The 23575-nt window shown below is 39.1% G+C and overlaps 1 protein-coding gene across 6 annotated transcripts in view; it reads right to left on the bottom strand.

The window, feature by feature from the left end:
* ZNF638 (zinc finger protein 638) overlaps positions 1–23575 on the bottom strand; it is a 147609-nt gene that overhangs the window by 72413 nt on the left and 51621 nt on the right. Inside the window, exon 1 of one of the 6 annotated variants that reach the window (XM_082672557.1) lies at positions 11064–11160. The exons of 4 other annotated variants lie outside the window; for them this stretch is intronic. The gene's annotated coding sequence lies outside the window, so the exon portion shown is untranslated. Of the gene's footprint in view, positions 1–11063; positions 11161–23575 lie in introns of those variants that run through there. One more of the 6 variants, XM_082672558.1, reaches the window with a different exon arrangement.

Genomic DNA, 23575 nt, shown 5'->3' with positions numbered 1-23575 from the left:
ACACAAATATTAGATCATTTTAACTCAAACTACTTCATGAAGTGGGTTCTACAGCCAGTGTAAAACATTTTGAAACAAAGCCATGAAACCATTCTGCATTTCATACACTTTTAGGGTGTTTACGAGGATATTAAACTTTCCCCAAAACTTTCTCTTCTTTTCTTTCCCGAATCCAGAACACAAACCCCAAACCTCAAGCCAGAGTTCATGTACACTGTGTTGCACTGGGTGCTGTCCTAGGTGCTGAGCGGTAATTACAACTCCTTTTAAAACTTCTTAGAAGTGTCCAAATCCTGCATGCCATTGGGGGATGGGGTGAGAATATACATTCAGTTGCTGTGGTCAGTAAGTTCTCAGAAGTTGTTTCTTTATCATCATAGATCTTTTTCCCCCTTCTTTTTGATTTTAGTGGAAAGGAATGAGTACAGAATCATTCAATTTATTAAACATTTTTTGTCTAATGTGACAGTCATTATGGAGTTTTCAAGCCAAATAAAACATGATTCCTGCCAAAGTGCAAGCAATCTAACAAGAAAAACAAAATAGAGTTTTTCATTATTACAACAATGCTAAAAAGCATCATAAAAGGATTTATTTCTGGAAGAGGTCATGAATGCTTGAGTTGAGTTTTATGAGTATCTTCTAGAGTTTTGAGGGAACTGGGATAAGAGAGATTTCAGGTAACAAGGTCTTACTAAACATGTGTTTATCAAATTTTTTAAAATGTAGAATAGCCTAGGTTAAAGCTTCTGAACAAAACACTGTAATAAGATGAAACAGCTTGCTGGGATGATTTAAAATTTTTAAACTAATTAAACTTATTAACTGCGTGTTTCTGACAAAGCTATAAAATTCTAGACCAAGACAAAATATAGTTTCAGTTGAGACACGTGATTCTTCATTAACCCCAGGACTATTTAATAAAATTATCTATGAAGACAGAAAAAATAAAAATTGCCAAGAACCTCTCTCCCTTATGCCAACTTTTAGCTACTGTTTTTACTAACTTTGGAACTTTCTCCCAAAACTACCCATTTTCAACGCTCTGTTCTCTACACCAATTCCTTTAGTCAATGAGGTTCAAAAACATTTTATTCTCCATTTCTAACTAAACATAAAATTCTACGTATTCCTGTCAATGTCTCTAACATATACTTTCCTTTTTCCTTTCACCACCACCATCACCCTACTGCAAGCTCTCATCACTCTATACCACAGCTGGCCTCCACCCCAATTCATTCTGTCGTTACTGATTAATATCCCTAAAACACTTTTTATTATCACTCCTCTACATAAAAATCTTCACCACTTTACTGCTTCTCGTAAGATAGTGTCCAAACTTGTCAACCTGGCATTTAGTATATAACCTAATCCCAATCTACCTTTCACACTTTCCTAGCCTATACTTAATGAAAAATTTTTGCTACAGCCAAATTGGTCTATTTGCAATCTCCTGACCACTTTCAACACATTCCATACTTTATTCATACCTCACTACCTAGAATACTCCTAGGTCTCTGAATTAAACTCAATCTTCAAGATTGTTTCCAAGTCCCACCCCACAAGAATCTCTTTGATCATCTCCTATGGCACACATTAAGCTGTTAATCTAATAAGTGCAGTAATACATGCCATGTTCAAATTCATTTCTAAGCTAGTAATGTATCTCTATATGTCAGATGAGAAGGGTTTGAATTCTACCGGATTCACCATTTACTATTAAGATTTTGGGCAAGCTACTTAATCTCCAGAGCATCAGTTTCCTCATCTGTAAAAAAGGAAAGTATCTTCCTCTACAGATTATTGTTAAGGACTAAGATGAAATACAAATATGTACAGTGTCTAACAAATGAGCTGCCCACTAAATGTCAGTTTCACTCTCCCTCCCCTCATTCCACTGAGCAGGGGTCTTTCAGGCAGACAAATCTCACTCCTAAGCATCAATATCTTTTAATCTCTGCCTCTGCAAAGCAGAGGGTAGCTAAATTTAGGGGGGCAAAAAGGGTAAGAGATGAGTAAAAGCAGAAATCATAAAAATAATTTCTATCTCTATTCACATACAACCTCTTTCTATCTTAACAGATTCAGAAGAATTAGAGTTAAATCTCTTGAACACAAAACCTATCCTGGAAGAACTACAATATAATAGATGCTCTGTAAGCCCAAAAGTAAAAGCAATCCAAAAAGTCAGCTGTGCTTTATAAAAGTATTTTGAAGCAATTAATGCCTGCTAATGTCAATGTCTTAAAAAAAAAAAACAACTCAAAATGCAAAAAGATCAGAAAAAGGCAAGCTTCCCAGCTACACAATAGTATGCTCCAGTCTAAAGTTAACACTTTTTCCTTGGCTGTTATAAACTGAAAATCTACAGTTATCCACATAGATTTGTTGATGCACTGGCATTTAAAGAATCAAATGTTGACTCAAGTATCTAGCAAGTGAAATGATGAATTTGGGATTTTCATTAAAATCATCTAGGAAACAAAGGGTGCATGTCGGCGGGAGTGAGGGGTGGGGTTTGGTGAGTGAGAAGTTAGATGAAGCACAACTGGCAAAAATATCTGTTGTGGAAGCTGAGTGACGGGTCCAAAAGGATTTATCACCTTTCCTCTCTACTTTTTTACATGTTTGAACATTACCAAAATAAAAAATTAAAGTGCTAAATATTAAGTATGACATTTTTAACAAAACAAAAAAGGAGGGTGGGAGAGTATAAAACCAACGTAATTTCATACTTCTCAATCTAATCTAATATTATCACACCAAAGTCTAACAAAAGCCAAAATCAGCTGATTTGCTATGATTAACAGGCAATGTATAAATAACATGCAGATTTAAGTCTAAAATCTCATTTTAGTTCATTCTCTCCTACATCATTCCTTCCCACCTGACTCAACTGACTTATTAGTTATTAAACAGTTTCATATTTCACTCTTTCTCTGTGTGGAAAAAAAACTATTTGTGAGATGAAAAAAGTAAAATTAAGCAAAACAAGCAAAGGACTCTTGATATGAAGCCCCTGATTAAGAATTAGGTTATGCCACACCAAAGAAAATAAACCCTCAGTCTTTTGAGAATGAAACTGATATAACCTAAAAACAATGTGATAAGAAACAAGAACCAGGAAGACAAGGGTAAATTTGGCATTAACACCTGGAAAACAACTGAACAAATAAAGACAACAATTATAAAGCCTTCTTCACTTAATTCTAGGAGTTCTGGCCATAAAGAGGTTCATTCACCTAATGGAATTTACAGAGAGCCAACACAACAAATCATAAAACTAACTTGGAAAAATCTGAGTTGAGATCTGAGTTCTTAATTATTAACTCCACTGAACACAACTGCAATTAAATAATACTTACCCTTTAAAATAAATTTTTATTCCTGATGATATAACAGATGTTTGTTAAACAATAAAAAGTAGCAAATGAAATGCTTACCAGTAAAACCATTACCAACACTGAACTAATATTCTGATGTAATTTCTTCTAGTTTTGTGTATGTGCATACATACATGGATGGGAAGGGGAAGAGGGTACACCAAACTTTATCGTATGAACTACACTATTGGCTATTTTCAATCAACATTTTATTTTCCTAAATTTAATGGTTTTCAAAAACAGGATATTTAATGGTCACAAAACATTCTCAACTCCTGAAGGATTATTATTTTGATAAGTAGCAGTTAAAAACTCTTTTCTATGTCCTATCAAGAACTAAAATATGCCACTCTGAAAAATGAAATATTCAACAAAATGTCAACCATACAAATTCTTTTAGAAGCATCTAGTAGAAACTGAGTTCTTGAGGCAGACATGAAGAAATGGCTTAACAGATTTTTTAAAAATCGCCATGATATCCCATGAGATATTTCTGTGATGTCCACTACCTATTTTGATACAGTCTTTCAGATGGAAGGGAATCCTTAATTTTCTTTACAGATATTCATAAAGAAATCTGAAATCTAAAAATATAAAAGCATCATCGAAAACTAGTCAGCCAGATCATAATGGCTCCATTAGATTCATAATGAAAAGACTTATCAAACCCCATACTTGAACTTTATAGCACTTCACTGTTTAAAAAGCAATTTGATATCCGTTATCTCATCTGAGCCTTACAACAACCCAGTGAGCAAGTGAATCCAAGTTTACAGGTTAAGTAAAGCCTTAGAACTAAGTGGCAAGGTCACAAACAGAACCTGTCACTCCTCTCGGTGTTCTTTCCATGCTGTATTCTAGATATATAAAATTTAAATTTTATAGCTTTGTTTTTTCTAATTATTAAAAAAGGCAATACATGTTCATTAACACCCTCCCCCAAAAGAAAGATCATCCCCTTGACAAGCAGAAAAGAATTAAAAGTCTTCTATAATCTTACCATGAAGGGAAAACTACAATTAACATTATTTTCTAGGTATATACCCACATACTTCATTTGATACCCTGTGTTAGAGCAACTGTTTGTCTCAAAATATATAAAATTTACTTTCACACCTAAGAATGCAAGCATTACACTGGCCAGTTAATACAAGAGTACATGTCATTCCGTGCTTTTCTCAGTTTGACTGGTACTCAATCTTCTAATCTCCTCTAGTATATAGGTAGATCCACTCAGCCAACTCTTTTCTACCTTTAGTTTTGTGCCCTCATGTCTCACAAAAGGTACACAAGTCATAATTCTGAAGGTGCCACGAGTACCATGCTGGATGTTAAAAATGCCAAAACGTGGTACACCTCAATGAAATCGTGAAAGAAAAAAATAAGCAGAAAACTAGCAACATTGTTTTTATCATGAAGGGCATCATCAAACTTCACTGCTACCTGGAAGGATTGGTAACCATCATGATTTCAGATCTGAAAGAAAACGGATGATCAACTTGCTAATAATGCACAATACCAGGAACAGGTCACCATTAACAACCTTATACAGCAATGATTTAATAGTTATTATTTCCAGGAAGACAACTTTTTTGATAAACAGGATATGTGAGTATAATCAGATGCTTTTTTCTTTTTCAGGAATATGTATACTGCATACATAAATGGGTCTCTACAGACAACACTGTGTTCCCACAGTAAATGATGCCCCCCTGAGATGTTCACTGGTGGTCCTGCTTATTACTTTGCCACCCTCAACAAACAGAACACATTAGTCCAAGAGAAACCACTAGATCCAACTTGGAATAAAGAAATCTTTTCTGAGATTTTTTTTTTAAACTAGAAATGAGAAAAATGGTGAATACTGATAAAACTCTGTTGTCAAAATGCTGTTGACGGCATACTCACTGCCTTAGTGAGAAAGCACGAAAACTGAAAAAAGGAAAGCCAGTAAAATAGGTAAGCAGGACCAAGAGGTAAATATAGTACTGAAGACTACCAGTTCCAACTGTTCTTGAAGTCAGACTGCATTCCTACCCTTCCTGCCATTTGGTTGTTCACTTCTTTCATGAAGTGCATGAGCCAGAAAATGTTCCCATCTGCCTAAAATGGGTTTCCAAAATCTTCAATTAAGTGTACCAAAATTATCTGGCCAAATGACTTAAAATGCCAAATGCCTTAAAGTCTTTACAAAGTACAAAAGAGCATATATAATGTTACTTTATATAAAAAATGGAAATGAGAAAACACATGTATCTGCTTATGGTTACAAAAAGAAATATAGGTAGGATAACACAGAAAACAGGACTGAAAAGAAATAAATGGGAACCATATTTCATGGAGTATGTCTTACTATATAATTTTGACTTTCAGAAGCATGTCAACAAACTAAAGTTTTAAAAAAATTAAATCAAGGATGGGAAGAAGGAAAAAAGCTAAAACTGAAAGCAAACTAATTCATTTTTCAAATGAATACCATAACTCACTGAAGGGGAAAAAGAAAACTAAACTAAACTAAAAACAAGTAATTTATGAACCCACTATTTGATTTATATGCTCTCAGTTTTGGTGGAGCTAGGAGAAAACTGAGACCTACAAACAAATTCTTACTCTTTTTACTAGTTTGTTTTGTCTTTTGCTTTTTTTTTTGCAGTGGTATGGATAAAACAATTCTTAAATTACTTTAGCTATATCATGGGACTGAGCATGTAAGTAAATGTTTTGATAGTGCTGGGGACCAGGGTTCTCACTGTGGAAAACAAGATATATACATAGAATAAGATAAAGCAAGAAAGGACTGGGCAGTAACCACTGAGAAAGCCAGGAGTCCGTAACACCATACCAATCAATCACTGTAAATGTGGAGAAAATGCTAAGTTGGAAAATCATTTTATAACCATCACAGTAATGTAAAGATTGGTTCAGGCAAGAATCATCCGTGCATGTTAAATCCTGAGTGAAATTCTGATGAGGAACAGGACATTTCCATGGTCTTAAAATATCTCTCCACAGATCAATTAGTTCAAGGGAGAAAAAACCTCAAACATTTTGACCAAACATGTGATCAAACATCATATTATCCATGAGGGGCAGATGGACTTCCTGCACCTCCAGATCTGATACCATGGGGGAACAAAGCAATTTGATTTTTCTCTCCAGGGATGCATAATCTGAATCTATTCAAGAGGAAACATCAAAAAAATCCAAAATGAAAAATGTTCTATTAAAAAAAAAAAAGAAAGCAAATAGTATTCTTCAAAAATGGCAATTTCACAAAAAGATTAAAAGACTATAGAAATATTCCAAAGCAAGAAAGACTAAAGAAACACAACTAAATGCAATTACCTAATCCTAGACTGATCCTGTACTGGAGGGGAGAAAAAACTGCTATAAGAAACATTATTGGGCCAACAGACAAAATCAGAATATGGTAAAAAATATTATCAATATTAAATTTACTGAGATTGATAACGGCACTATGACTACAAAAGAAAACATCCTATTCTTAGGAAATAAACTATTACGCTAATTAATAAACTAATAAAGGGTAAAGGAACACAATACATGAAACTTACTCTCAAGGTAGTTCAGGAAAAAAATAAGGGTGCATGCAAGCACGCAAAACGATAGATAAAGGGAAGGGAAATACGGAATTCCCCTGTAAGCCAGCAGTTTAATTCATTCAAATAGTAAATGACCCAATACCAGGCTATCTAACACCTTAGTACTAGGTCAAAAAGGGACTATAAGCAAGTATGGCAACAGGCAGAAAGCTGGCAATGATAAAGAGCATCAGTCCTAAGCACATTTTTGGATTTGGCTATTCTTCTGCAACATGTTCACTCCCTAACTATTGACTGTTAGCCCATTATGCAATCCATAATTATCTCATTTTTGGGGAAATTTCCACTTATCTGAAGATATCCACCCTGCTACAAGGAGTGCCAGCAAGTGACTTCATGCAAAATTGGGTAACTCCCATAAGTAAAATTTAACACTAACATAGCATAGCGTTTTTTAAGAACTTAGACCCTGGACTCAGTGCTTTAGTTCTGATCCTGTTGCTTGCTAAAAATGTGAGCCTCAGCAAGCTGATTAACCCAAGACTCAGTATAACAACACAGAATGTTGATGTGAAGAATGATTAAAATTATACCCCGTGACATGCAACAGATGCTCAAAAAATGTTAAGACAGTAAACAAAATGCTTTACCTAAGAAGCAGGTAGTTGTTTGTTCCTTTTATTAAGACATGGGTAATTTCTGAAAATTTCAATATGGTAGTAGAAATAGAAATTAAATTAATACATGTATACACAGACACGTGTGTGGTGTATAAGAAACAACTAGCGAGATGTGAATACTGACTGAATCTCTGATATTAAGGAACTATTATTACTTTAGGTGTGATATGCATGTTTTTTCCTAAATATTTTGGAGAAAAATTCTAAACTATAAATTGATGAATGATATGTTATGGGATTTGCTTAAAAATAACAGGATGGAGGGTAGAGACAAGACTGACCATTAGCTTATAATTGTTGAAGCTGGGTGATAGGTGAATCATTATAAAATACTCTCTGCTTTTGCGTACCTTTAAAATTTTCCCTAATAAAAAAAAATTTTTTTGAAAGAAGTGAAGAAATTCAAAAGAATAGAAAGTTGGCAACATTCACTCATTAGCAAGAACAACAGGGAAATCAGTTGCAAGATTAATAAAATGAAGACTGTGGAAGTAAGGCAAGAAAAAAGTATGAAAACTTAAGAATGACTGTAACAATAAATATACTTTGTTATTTAAGGGGCTCAAAAGAGTAGAAAAATAATCCAAAATGTACGTACCCCAGGGTAAGCACTAAGAAAACATCAAAATATATGCACCTTAAAAGCCCTTCTCCTATACTCCCTGAACATTTCTCTTTTCAATACAAAGCCCGTTACTCTTGATCCTCACTGATCATAAGAGCTGTGTTTTATTTCTGTGCCTCACCTTTTCCCTACCATTATTTCTTCCTTTCCATTATTCTCTTATTTTCCATATACCTATCTTCCTTCCGTTTTCATTTCAATCACAAATTTCAGACTACAGTAAATAAAGTTGAAGCAATGAAAGAGTAAGTAAAGTTGGATACAAAGAAGGCTTATTGGCTTTAGCCACAAGTATAATTACTTTCAGTTTGGAGGATCTCTAAAACCACATTTCAACATTCAGTAGCTTGTTTCCTTGCACAACAGCCCAAAATATATTACTGGGTACCCATACTGGAAGCACTGTTTCTCAGTATATAAAGCATTTTATTAATTATCTGGACAGATATTTTCCAAACCTTGACCAGTATACATTAAGTCACAGTAGAAAGAGCACGATTTGCACTCCCAAGGGCCTGTGTTCTTATCCAGACTCTGGCAACCACCACCTGAGTTCATTCACTCAACGTAGGAGCATCTAATACATACCAAGCACTGGGACAGATACAAAGATGAACATAATAATCATATAAATAAATGGATACAATATTATTTTGATAAGTTTATATCAATAGATGAAAATATTTTAATGAAAGATTATATGATCTTTCAGCTCCAAAATTCTATCAATTTAACCTAAATTCCTTTAAGCCTCTTCTTTTTAATTAAGAGGTAGTATCCACAGGTTGCAATTTTCTATTAAAAGATGCTGCCTAAGCACTTAAAAATTTGCAACAATAGTAACAGCTAACATTTATTAAGTACCTACTACGTGCCAAAGGATAGGGGCTTTTTATACCTTTTCTAACTTAATCCTCACAATAATCCCAAGCAGGAAGTAGTGGTATCACCATTTTACAGATACGGAAACAAAAGTTCAGAAAGACTAAAATAACTTACCCCAAATCTCACTCATACAGTTAAGAGGAAAACAGGGATTCGAAGCCAGATCTTCTGATTCCAAAGCCTATATTCTCTTTCCACTAAACTATTTGTCTCTCATTTTCTTTCACTACATAAAAAAAATTTCCAGAGATCACCTTCCTAAGAGCACCCGAGAGAAAAATTTTAAGACAGCCATGAAGTACAAAGTGATCACTAATTGTAAGTATTTTTTTAAACCTGAGTATATGCTGTATACGCCCCCCATAACAAAATACAAGAGATTACAAAACTAAAATACAACCACTACTCAAGGTAATAAATATGTGTGACATGAAAACCAGTTAATAAAAACGAACGAGATTCTGTGGTTTCTTCCAACTGTTTTATCTTTACCCTCACTTGGTTCCAACACAATCAAGAAGGCCCAGCATTATTTCTGTGTATTAACATGTTAATTTCACATGATTATTTAAGTGTATATTACCGAGTATGAGAATATAGTGTATATGAAATGCTGTCAAATGGAAAAAGAATGCAACATAAGCCCACTAAGTCTAGAATACCTAATCATCAGCAATATTTAAAGCTATATTGAAATAATGTAAATTATGTGTTCATTATTCTGTATAAACTTCATTAAACTCATTTTTGTAAATTGTTTTTCAGATTATCAATTTTAATTGCAAATCTGAGCCAGCAAACATCCTTGAAAAATGAGTTAACCCTTTATAACAAATAAAGAAAAAAAAAATTTTGTGCACAATTCCAAAGCTGGTTAGAAAAAGAATCTGAATCAACAGAAGTCGCCGGATCCTGCGAACAAATTTTTCTTCAGAACTCCTCCAGATTAAAATATTACTTTCCCCCCAAATTTTGCCTCAGAGCAAATTTTAAAATTAAGAGAAAACAGCTTGAGGAAGCCTTCGTTGTCTACTTCAACTAAAGATCTTGTAATAATATGTCTCCCTTATTCACAGTTATCCCAAACAACAAAAGATCTGTTTCAGATGTCCTCCAGGATTCTTGTGTGTGGTACACATTCTCCTCCCACCTTGAACAGAACGGGGCCCAAGCTAGGAATCACGCAAACCTAAATCACTAACGATCCGCATTCTGGATTCCTCTGAGTAATTTGGAATTAAGTATCAGAGCAGTTCACGAGCCCTCGGTATCCCGCACAGAGGTGACACTCTCTTTGCTTTCAGGCCCGCACAAGGCAGGGAGAGAAAACCCCGACCAGCAAAAGCCGCTGGATCGTAGGTTCCCTCTTCACCCCAACTCCCCCTTCCCCAGCCCCAAACACAAACACGCTCTTCTCTCCACGCTTCTTGCACAATATTGCTCGCCAAAGGGCTCAGCTCGAGCTCCACCGCCTCTCTTCCAGGCCCGACGGGAATGGTTACTCCCTCCGCGACGCTCCCTCACCACCGCTTCCTCCGTCTGTCAGGCCTGGTGCGCTCTCGGCAGGCCCTCCGCGGATGGGGAAGGGGCCGCCACGGCCTTGCCGAAGGGCTGTTTTCGTTCCTCCGCCCAGTGCAAACGGCGTCAGGCGGCTCTTCCTGAAGTAGGGTCCTAGCACGGGCCCCGACCCGGTCCTCCGGGGGCAGTGCGGTGAAACGACGCGGTGGAGAGGCAGCCGAGCTCCCTTCCCATCCCGGGGGTCCCCCAACCTCCTCCCGCCCCCGCCGTCAGCCCGCCGCCATTTTGTGCGCAGCCGCTGCGACACAGATACAATAGTCGGCCCGGATTGCAAAGGAAAGGCTCAGGACCCCCACGCTACGGACTCCCGCCTTCCAGCCCCCTGCTCCCCACAAGGCAGCCGTCCTACCTATGCCTACCCGACTAACAGCCGGATCCCATTTGCGCCCCACACAGTTTAGACTCAGCCTCCAGTCCCGACGCCGAAGAAGCTACCGCCTCCAAAGAGCCGCACGCATGCGCGCCGCTCGAGCCTTTGCGAGCCCTCAGCTGCTCGCGGCGCCTGCGTACCGCCGGCACCGCGCTCGCCCGGAGGCACGAGAAAGGGGCAGGAGGAACTCGGTTCCGGAAGGGGGCGCTCTCTCGTGTGGCGTTCCAGGCCTTCCCGGCAAAACTCGGGCACCGGTATCGGTGCCTCTGCCTGTTATGTGCCTGTCCTCTATTGTCCTGTTCAAATCATGCGCATATGTGAGACCTGCATTGTCTCACCTCCATGAAGTCTTCCCTGATCATTTTTGCCTTCAATAATACATTAAAATACATGGTATTCATCTGGCATTGGATATCGTAATGCTTTGTATGATTAAGATTTCACCTGCCTTTATCCTTTAAACATAGATATAGAAATACTTAATATTTCAATATCAAATCAATAGATATAAATTTACAATGATGCGAGGTATATCATAGCCACTGAAAACGTCAAGAAATTTGAATTCAATTAAAGCTAATTGAGCTAAAAGCTTAACACCTGGAAAATCCTTTGAGTCGTTTCGTAATAAAAATACCTACCTAATGTGATAGATATTTTTTACCTTTATTTTACCGATTAAAAACCTTGAGTTAAGAGACTTTGAGTAACTTCTCAAAGTACCTCTACTACACCAACAAAACAATTCAATCATTGGGCAAAATCTGGTAGAATTCACAAGTCCTGCCCCTTGGATACCATGCAATTCACATCACCTGCGAGCAACTGCTAGTTGTGATGCAACACAAGTAGATGCATTTCTTTTATTCACATTAAGCATAGAAAAGGCTGAAAGAAAAGTCTTTTATAAAATAATCTTACGGGATTTTCTTTTCAAACTTAAAGTCCTGATAGAGGCAACAAGCCAAAAACAACAAAGAAAAAGCCAAGAAGCTCTCCCCAAACTCCAAATAACCAATGTTAAAGTGTGATTATTTCCTTCCATATATTTCTTTATATTCATACAAACATACCCAAACGTGTTAATTGCATGTAATGGGAAATGTTCTTCATTCTTTTTTTCCAAAGATTTACACATTGGCCTGCTATTTACTTTCCTGATTACTGACATTTCTCCAAGTAAATCATATAAATCCTCTTTTTTTAATAGTTGCATAAGACTCACAGTATGACTCTATCATCAATTCTTCAACCTGCTGAACACTAAAGTTGTTTTCAATCTTTTTGATACTTACAAACATTGTTTTATACAAACAGCCTTACCAACTAATATTTTTATTTCCAAAGGCAAGTGAGACAGCTAGATTAAAGGACATGGATAGACAGATATTTAATTTTACTAGATATTGACAGAATACTTTCCAAAAAGCTTATACAAATTCCCACTGTCACTAAATATGTAAAAGAATGACCATTTCTCCACAACCTTACTTCTTTTTCTAAACTGACGTAGTTTAAAAATCAATGACCTGTCTGCTTTCTAAGTTTGGTAGAATTCATCTTTGAAATATCTCTTCTGGTGCTTACTCTAGGGGCTGTTCTTGAACAACTTTCTCTAGATTTTTTTTTTTTTTTTTTGCGGTACGTGGGCCTCTCACTGTTGTGGCCTCTACCGTTGCGGAGCACAGGCTCCGGACGCGCAGGCTCAGCGGCCATGGCTCACGGGCCCAGCCGCTCCGCGGCATGTTGGATCTTCCCGGACCGGGGCACGAACCCGTGTCCCCTGCATCGGCAGGAGGACTCTCAACCACTGCGCCACCAGGGAAGCCCTCTCTAGATATTTTATGATATATAATTTGATTACAATTTTTCTCTCTCCTCCACAATCATTCCTATAATTTACATTCTCCCAGAAAAGCATCCATTTCACCTAGGTTTTCTAATTCATTTCCCTAGAGTTGGGCAAACTAATTCATTTCCTTTATGCTTCCCCCTTACATGGCTTTATTTCTATAGCACATATCACCTTCTAACATACCATATAGTTTATCTCTTATTATTTCTTATCTAGCTCCCTCCACTAAAACATGAGCTCTATGTTAGGGATATTTGTCTGTTTTCTTCACTGCTTTATCTCTAATACCTAGAACGATACCTGGCACACAGTAGAAAATCAGTGTATATTTGATGAAAGGGTGAATGACCCTGATGGGTCAAAAAAAAAAAACCTTTAATATTCTTTGCTGGTATTTCTAATGAGCTGATTGTCTCTTTTTTTATCAGGAGATGGTGCTTGTATATAAGGAATATAACCCTTTGTCAAATATGTTGCAATTGGTTTCTCCACATTGATATTTTGTTTCTGAGTGTCTTTTGCCATTATAACATTTAAATGCAATCAAACTTGTCATCTATTCCTTTATGACTTCTAAATGGTGTGGGTTTTTGTTTTGTTTGTTTCTGGTCTAAGAAGGCTCATCTCACCCCCTCCAGAAGCATATACACCCGGAAATTATACAATTTTATAACTTTATTTTTTACAGTTAGATATTCAATTAATTTAAGATGTATTCTTTTTGTGACATGAAGTAGCAACCTAACTTTGTTTTCTTCCAAATGTATTAGATCCATCATGAAGCTTCCAGATATTAAATAAACAAACCACCATTTTCCCCCTTCACTGAAATCCTCCTTGCCCTTAAAAAACAACCACAAATTATTAAATTCCTGTATATAAAAATGGATTTTAAAAAATGGATTTATGGACTCTCTAGTCTATCCTACCAATATATTTGTCTACCTATGGGCCAGTACCATTTGTTCATTCATTAACTGATCCAACAAATATAACTCGAGGGCCTACTCTATGCCAGAAACACTTCTGGGTACCAAACGGTCAGTGGCAAACCAGACAGCAATGCTAACTCCTGCCCTCATGACACCTACAGCCTTGATTGGGGTGACAGACAATAAACAAGTAAGTATGTAGTATGTCAGATGGTGTTAAGTGCTATGGATAAAAACAAGCATAGGGATCAGGACATAGGGAACCAGGAGGCGACAGAAGCTATAATTTAAATAGGATGTTCAAGGAGGACTTCCGGGAAGATGGCAGAAGAGTAAGACGCGGAGATCACCTTCCCCCCCACAGGTACACCAGAAATACACCTACACGTGGAACAACTCCTACAGAACACCTACTGAACACTGGCAGAAGACCTCAGACCTCCCAAAAGGCAAGAAACCCCCCACGTACCTGGGTAGGGGAAAAGAAAAAAGAATAAACAGAGACAAAAGGATAGGGACGGGACCTGCACCAGTGGGAGGGAGCTGTGAAGAAGGAAAGGTTTCCACACACTAGGAAGCCCCTTCGCGGGCGGAGACTGCGGGTGGCGGAGGGGGAAAGCTTCGGCGCCGCAGAGGAGAGCACAGCAACAGGGGTGCGGAGGACAAAGCGCGGAGATTGCCGCAGAGGATCGCTGCCAACCGGCACTAACCAGCCCGAGAGGCTTGTCTGCTCCCCCGCCGGTGCGGGCGGGGCTGGGAGCTGAGGCTTGGGCTTCGGTCGGAGCGCAGGGAGAGGGCTGCGGTTGGCGGCGTAAACACAGCCTGCAGTGGGTTAGTGCGCCACGGCTGGCCGGGAGGGAGTCCGGACCTGCTGAAGAGGCAAGAGACTTCTTCCCTCTTTGTTTCCTGGTGCGCGAGGAGAGGGGATTAAGAGCGCTGCTTAAAGGAGCTCCAGAGAAGGGCGCGAGCCGCGGCTAACATGGCGGCATGAGACGCTAAGGCTGCTGCTGCCGCCACCAAGAAGCCTGTGTGCGAGCACAGGTCACTATCCACACCCCCCTTCCGGGGAGCTTGTGCAGCCCGCCACTGCCTGGGTCCCGGGACCCAGGGACAACTCCCCCTGGAGAACGCACGGGGCGCCTCAGAGTGGTGCAACGTCATGCCGGCTTCTGCCGCCGCAGGCCCGCCCCGCACTCCGTGCCCCTCCCTGCCCCTGGCCTGAGTGAGCCAGAGCCCCCGAATCAGCGGCTCCTTTAACCCCGTCCTGTCCGAGCGAAGAACAGACACCCTCCTGCGACCTACACGCAGTGGCGGGGCCAAATCCAAAGCTGAACCCCGAGAGCTGTGAGAACAAAGAAGAGAAAGGGAAATCTCTCCCAGCAGCCTCAGGAGCAGCGGATTAAAGCTCCACAATCAACTTGATGTACCCTGCATCTGTGGAAGACATGAATAGACACCCAATCATCCCAAATTAAGGAGGTGGACTTTGAGAGCAAGATTTATGATTTTTTCCCCTTTTCCTCTTTTTGTGTGTATGTGTATGCTTCTGTGTGAGATTTTGTCTGTATAGCTTTGCTTCCACCATTTGTCCGAGGGTTCTATCCGTCCGTTTTTTTCTCTTAATTATTTTTTTATTTTAATAACTTTATTATATTTTATCTTACTTTATTTTATTTTACTTTACAACCTAACCTTGCACCTAAAGCAATTAGAGAAAGAAGAACAAAAAACCCCCAAAGTTAGCAGAAGGAAAGAAATCATAAAAATCAGATCAGAAATAAATGAAAAAGAAATGAAGGAAACGATAGCAAAGATCAATAAAACTAAAAGCTGGTTCTTTGAGAAGATAAACAAAATTGATAAACCATTAGCCAGACGCATCAGGAAAAAAAGGGAGAAGACTCAAATCAATAGAATTAGAAATGAAAAAGGAGAAGTAACAACTAACACTGCAGAAATACAAACGATCATGAGAGATTACTATAAGCAACTTTATGCCAATAAAGTTGTCCAATAAATGGACAACCTGGAAGAAATGGACAAATTCTTAGAAAGGCACAACCTGCCAAGACTGAATCAGGAAGAAACAGAAAATATGAACAGGGCTTCCCTGGTGGCGCAGTGGTTGAGAGTCCGCCTGCCGATGCAGGGGACACAGGTTTGTGCCCCGGTCCGGCAAGATCCCACATGCTGCGGAGCGGCTGGGCCCATGAGCCACGGCCGCTGAGCCTGCGCATCCGGAGCCTGTGCTGCGCAACGGGAGAGCACAACAGTGAGAGGCCCACGTACTGCAAAAAAAAAAAAAAAAAGAAAATATGAACACACCAATCACAAGCACTGAAATTGAAACTGTGATTTAAAATCTTCCAACAAACAAAAGCCCAGGACCAGATGGCTTCACAGGCGAATTCTATCAAACATTTAGAGAAGAGCTAACACCTATCCTTCTCAAACTCTTCCAAAATACAGCAGAGGGAGGAACACTCCCAAACTCATTCTACGAGGCCACCAGTACCCTGATACCAAAACCAGACAAGGATGTCACAAAGAAAGAAAACTACAGGCCAATATCACTGATGAACATAGATGCAAAAATCCTCAACAAAATACTAGCAAACAGAATCCAACAGCACATTAAATGGATCATACACCATGATCAAGTAGGGTTTATTCCAAGAATGCAAGGATTCTTCAATATATGCAAATCAATCAACGTGATACACCATATTAACAAATTGAAGGAGAAAAACCATATGATCATCTCAATAGATGCAGAGAAAGCTTTCAACAAATTTCAACACCCATTTATGATAAAAACCCTGCAGAAAGTAGGCATAGAGGGAACTTTCCTCAACATAATAAAGGCCATATATGACAAACCCACAGCCAACATCGTCCTCAATGGTGAAAAACTGAAAGCATTTCCACTAAGATCAGGAACAAGACAAGGTTGCCCACTCTCACCATGCTTATTCAACATAGTTTTGGAAGTTTTAGCCACAGCAATCAGAGAAGAAAAGGAAATAAAAGGAATCCAAATCGGAAAAGAAGAAGTAAAGCTGTCACTGTTTGCAGATGACATGATACTATACATAGAGAATACTAAAGATGCTACCAGAAAACTACTAGGGCTAATCAATGAATTCGGTAAAGTAGCAGGATACAAAATTAATGCACAGAAATCTCTGGCATTCCTATACACTAATGATGAAAAATCTGAAAGTGAAATCAAGAAAACACTCCCATTTACCACTGCAACAAAAAGAATAAAATATCTAGGAATAAACCTACCTAAGGAGACAAAAGACCTGTATGCCGAAAATTATAAGACACTGATGAAAGAAATTAAAGATGATACAAATAGATGGACAGATATACCACGTTCTTGGATTGGAAGAATCAACATTGTGAAAATGACTCTACTACCCAAAGCAATCTACAGATTCAATGCAATCCCTATCAAACTACCGCTGGCTGTTTTCACAGAACTAGAACAAAAATTTTCACCATTTGTATGGAAACACAAAAGACCCCGAATAGCCAAAGCAATCTTGAGAACGAAAAATGGAGCTGGAGGAATCAAGCTCCCTGACTTCAGACTATACTACAAAGCTACAGTAATCAAGACAGTATGGTACTGGCACAAAAACAGAAAGATAGATCAATGGAACAGGATAGAAAGCCCAGAGATAAACCCACGCACATATGGTCACCTTATCTTTGATAAAGGAGGCAGGAATGTACAGTGGAGAAAGGACAGCCTCTTCAATAAATGGTGCTGGGAAAACTGGACAGGTACACATAAAAGTATGAGATTAGATCACTCCCTAACACCATACACAAAAGTAAGCTCAAAATGGATTAAAGACCTAAATGTAAGGCCAGAAACTATCAAACTCTTAGAGGAAAACATGGGCAGGACACTCTATGACATAAATCACAGCAAGATCCTTTTTGACCCACCTCCTAGAGAAATGGAAATAAAAACATAAATAAACAAATGGGACCTAATGAAACTTCAAAGCTTTTGCACAGCAAAGGAAACCATAAACAAGACCAAAAGACAACCCTCAGAATGGGAGAAAATATTTGCAAATGAAGCAACTGACAAAGGATTAATCTCCAAAATTTATAAGCAGCTCATGCATCTTAATAACAAAAACACAAACAACCCAATCCAAAAATGGGCAGAAGACCTAAATAGACATTTCTCCAAAGAAGATATACGGACTGCCAAAAAACACATGAAAGAATGCTCAACATCACTAATCATTAGAGAAATACAAGTCAAAACTACAATGAGATATCATCTCACACCAGTCAGAATGGCCATCATCAAAAAATTCAGAAACAATAAATGCTGGAGAGGGTGTGGAGAAAAGGCAACCCTCTTGCACTGTTGGTGGGAATGTAAATTGATACAGCCACTGTGGAGAACAGTATGGAGGTTCCTTAAAAAACTACAAATAGAACTACCATATAACCCAGCAATCCCACTACTGGGCATATACCCTGAGAAAACCATAATTCAAAAAGAGTCACGTACCAAAATGTTCATTGCAGCTCTATTTACAGTAGTCCGGAGATGGAAACAACCTAAGTGTCCATCACTGGATGAATGGATAAAGAAGATGTGGCACATATATACAATGGAATATTACTCAGCCATAAAAAGAAACGAAACTGAGCTATTTGTAATGAGGTGGATAGACCTAGAGTCTGTCAGAGTGAAGTAAGTCAGAAAGAGAGAGACAAATACTGTATGCTAACACATATATACGGAATTTAAGAAAAAAAAGTGTCATGAAGAACCTAGGGGTAAAACAGGAGTAAAGACACAGACCTACTAGAGAATGGACTTGAGGATATGGGGAGGGGGAAGGGTAAGCTGTGACAAAGCGTGAGAGAGGAATGGACATATATACACTACCAAACGTAAGGTAGATAGCTAGTGGGAAGCAGCCGCATAGAACAGGGAGATCAGCTCGGTGCTTTGTGACCGCTTGGAGGGGTGGGATAGGGAGGGTGGGAGGGAGGGAGACGCAAGAGGGAAGAGATATGGGAACATATGTATATATATAACTGATTCATTTTGTTGTAAAGCAGAAACTAACACACCATTGTAAAGCAATTATACTCCAATAAAGATGTTTAAAAAATAAATAAAAATAAAAACCAGTAAATAAATAAATAGGATGGTCAAGAAAGGCATCACTAAGAAGGCAGCATGTGAGCAGAAATCTGAATGAAGTGTGGGAATAAGCAGTAGAGATATCCAGGAGGAAGGGTATTACAGGCAGAGTAAATGTAAAACACAAAAGCACTGAGGTGAACGCCAGCTTGGCATATTTGAGAAACAGCAAGAAAGCCAGTAAGGCTGCAACAGCATGAGTAAGAGGAGACAGAGGAGGTAAGTGGAGGGGAACAGGGAATACTTACAGGTTGTATTAGTCAGCTTGAGCTGCCATAACAAAATACCACTGGCTGGGTGGCTTAAACCACATGAACTTATTTTCTTACAGTTTTGGGGGCTGAAAGTCCAAATCAAGGTGTGGACAGGTTTGGTTTCTCCTCAGCCTTCTCTCCTTGGCAGCTGGCCACCTTCTTGCCACGACCTCATGTGGGCTTTTCTGTATGCCTACACATCCCAGGTGTCTCTCCCTCTTCTTATAAGGACACCAGTCATATTGGATTAGGGCCCACCCATATGATCTCATTTAACTGTAATCACTTCTTTAAAGGAAAATAAAGGAAGTAAGGGAAAATGATGAAGGAGGGGCTGGGTAATGCTTTCAATAAGGTAATCAGAGAAGTCCTCCCTGGTGAGGTGACAGCTAAGCAGAGATATAAAGGAAGGGAGGAGGAAAGTCACACAGAGATCTGGAAGAAGAGCTTTCCAATAGAGGACACATCAAGTGCAAAGCCCTGGGACCAGAGCATGTTGGGTGTGTTTGAGGAATAACATGAATCCCAGCTCAGCTGAGGTGAAGTGGTGTAAAGAAAGGACAAGTTGAGGTAGCAAGGAACCCGATAATGCAAAGGCTTATAAACCCCTTACGGCAATATAGAACACTGAATAAAACCCTAGATTAGCAATCAAAAGAGTTACCTTTCTAGTCTCTGCTCTGATACTAATCTCACTGGATTTCAACTTCTTATAAGGGAGGGGACTAGATTAGCTTGCCTATAAGATGTGAGCCTGGAAATCTGTAAACTGAAAGATGCTCACCAATATTCATGGCATTCCAAAGCAAAATATATGTTTACCCTTAGAGTCTACTGTATTCATGCTTTTATGCCAAGGTTTTATGTCATCTAGTCTCTTTGGACCACTTACAGAATTTCTCATTCCCATCTAAAAATGTCAATTTTCTTAACAGAAAAAAATGTATCCTACTCCACATCTTCTCACCATTACTCTATTTTACAATTCCCCATCCTGTACTTTTACCCACTCTGTTTTCTGATTGGCCAGACAAGTCCTGAGCAGCTCTATCCAAAGCTCAGCTTCTGCCTGTTCAGCATAGCCACAGCTCAATGCCTGAACGTATTAGAAAAAGAATAGTCATCACAAACTGTTTCCTGTGATTTGTTAACATAAATGGGGCTTTGTTTCAATGACATAAAGAATCTCATCACCATTTCATCTCAATTGCAACTGTCCTAATAAACAGGATTTGGGGGCAACCATTGCCTTCCTTCTGTCTTTAGAGTCCAAATCTAATGACTGGATAGACACAGGGCCATGATGAAAGTTTGAGAAATCCCACAACATTTCATGTCCTGCAATAGAACATAAACGTCGAGAATACTTAGTTCTGATACTTTAATTTTGCAGCATTCACGCCAGACTATAAGGTGTAACATATATAGAATTTTAGAAACTAACTCAAGAAAACAAGCAGTTGAGACTTCCCTGATGGCACATTGGATAAGACTCCGTGCTCCCAATGCAGGGGGCCTGGGTTCAAATCCCTGGTCAGGGAACTAGATCCCACATGCATGCTGCAACAAAGGAGCTGGCGAGCCGCAACTAAGGAGCCCTCCTGCCACAACTAAGACCTGGTGCAACCAAATAAATAAATATTAAAAAAAAAAAAGCAGTTATTTTTCTGAGTTTTTGTCAAGGCTAGTGCAATGGTGACCAGAAATCTGTTTGCCTCTTCTTGTTAAGGTGGTTTCTAAACCTGTCCACAAATTCTTTGATAATTTCACTTCACAAGGTGGAGCCTAATTCCACTTCCTCTGAATGTAGGTCAGACTTAGAAGATTGTTTTTAATGAATACAATGTGGTGCAAGTGATGCTATGTGACTTCCAAGGCTAGGTCATGAAAAGGGTAGCCTCTGACTGACCCTCCCTTCTCTCCCTTGGATTACTCACACCAGGGAACGCCAGCTGCTATGTCATGAGGACATCCAAACAGCCTTTGAGAAGCCCATAAGGAGAGAAATTAAAGCCTCCAGCCAACAACTACCACCAAATTGGCGGCCATTTCATTGAGCCACTTGGGAGACAGAACCTCCAGCCTCAGTGAAGCATAAATGACTGCAGCTTAAATCAACATCCTGAAAGCAATCTCATGACGGACTCTAAGGAGGAACTACCCAGTTATGAATTCCTTATCCATGGAAATGGTAAGGATAAAAAAGTATAGTTTGGGGACTTCCCTGGTGGTCCAGCAGGTAAGACTAAAAGCTCCCTATGCAGGGATCCCCGGGTTGATCCCTGGTCAGAGAACTAGATCCCATATGTATGCCGCAACTAAGAGTTCGCATGCCGCAACTAAGAAGTCCACATGTCGCAACACATGCCACAACTAAGAAGCCTGCACGCTGCAACTAAGATCCTGCGTGCTGCAACGAAGACCCAGGCAGCCAAAAATAAATAAATAAAATAGTTTTTAAAAAGTATATTTTTGTTTTGCGCCATTAGGTTTTAGGGTAATTTTTTACGTAGCTGTACATAACTAATGCATTTGTTATCTGAAGAGTAGGGTCTCAATTCATTAAAAATACAAATCAAAAGCATGATATATCAATCAGTGAACAAAGACCTGGGATTTAGAAACAATAGAATTTTGACTTGAACTCTAATTTAAGTGATAACAATAGTTTCCACAAGCATAAAATGAGAATAATCCTTTCCCTTCAGGATTTTCATCTTATGAATTCCTTACCCCTATACATTCTGTGTAGAGTCTACATACCAGCTACAAAAGCAATTCCAGAAAAAGATCCACTTCGAGTGGAAGCATGAAGAGTTCTATAGACATACTCCCCAGTGAACCAAACATACTGGTGAAAATTATTTTTAAAAAACAATCATTTAAAGTGTCTGTAAATTGTCCTAAGTTTAGACGCCAAATGAAGAAATATTTATTTAAGAAAATCTACTAAATTTTGATAAGAAGTGAGCGTTTGTGGCAGTTTACCCATGGCCCACTCACTTGCCACTCCCACCAATCTCAGTGTGATGGAAGCTCTACTCCAGTTGCTACTGATAAGAGGATGGGGCTTCCTCTTCCCCTAACTCCCAAGGGATATGGCATCCCCCCCATCAAGAAGGATGGGCCACCAACATTTCTGTTCCTTCCCAGCTCTGTGTTATAGAGGCTAAATTTCAGGCAAGTGCAGCACAGAGGTTTAGGGCTCCCTTCTTAAGCCCAGAACACACTCATAAATTGGAGGCCCAATCCCAGATGAAGCAGGCCAAAAATACGGTGGCCCTAATTGCCCTTGTCCCAGTCTGTTGGTAAGACAGAGATTTTACTCCAGGAGAGGCAAGCCAAGAAGACCAGAGTCTACTGCCCCCACTCAAAGTCCTGTTCATAAGCAGAGTTGTCATTCCAAAAGAAGTGGGCCACTGTCCCCAACACCTGCTCTGGAGCAGTGGCTCAGAGATTTTGCCTAGGGAGGAAGGCAGTCATAACAACAGAGAGCTCTTAAGCTCTCCTCAGAGGAAATGACTTTATTTAATACAGTGTAGGGAACTTCAAACCTACACTGGCAATCTCAGAAATAATGGAGAAATTGGGTAAGAAATTAGGAGGAAGGCTGATAGCTTCATAATATCAGCAAGCTAAACTGGCAGATCAGCAAGTTTAACAGAGAGAACCAGGGAAAGAAAAAGTTAAAATAGCCTCCTGGGGACAGAAGACATGTCAGAGACTAGTCTCAAAAAGTACACCAGCCAAGGAGCCCAAATTGAATTGGACCAGATTATGAAGAAATTTATGTCTGAAACAATACAGAAATCAGCCTAAAAGCTGGATGTGATACCAACAGAGGCAGACAGCTTAACAGAGAGATCAGGGAAAGAGACAGTCAAAGAGAGCACTGCTAAAACACTGTCATCCCAGAGCAACTTGTGCACATTGAAGGCTATAATCTCTAAGGAGCAAGTACAGAGTCTGCACACTGCAGGGGCAACAGACTTCACTAAAAAGTTAAGTCACTAAACAAATAAATAAAGAACAACAAACAAGTCCCAGGGGAGAGGGATAATCAGTATCAGATTTGCTACAGTATATTACCTTAAGTGTCCAGTTTTCAACAACAAAAAATTACAAGACATACAAAGAAACAGAATGTGTGACTGACTCATACATAGGAAAATAGATAGGCAACAGAAACTGGCTGTGAGAGGGTCCAGATATTGGATTTAACAGACAAAGATTTCATAATAACCATTATAAACATATTG

This window comes from Grampus griseus, assembly GCF_964374135.1.
Source record: "Grampus griseus genome assembly, chromosome: 15".
NCBI classification, from domain to species: Eukaryota; Metazoa; Chordata; class Mammalia; order Artiodactyla; family Delphinidae; genus Grampus; species Grampus griseus.
Note: the sequence above shows the minus strand (reverse complement) of the source record. Positions and strands in the feature narration are given on the sequence as shown.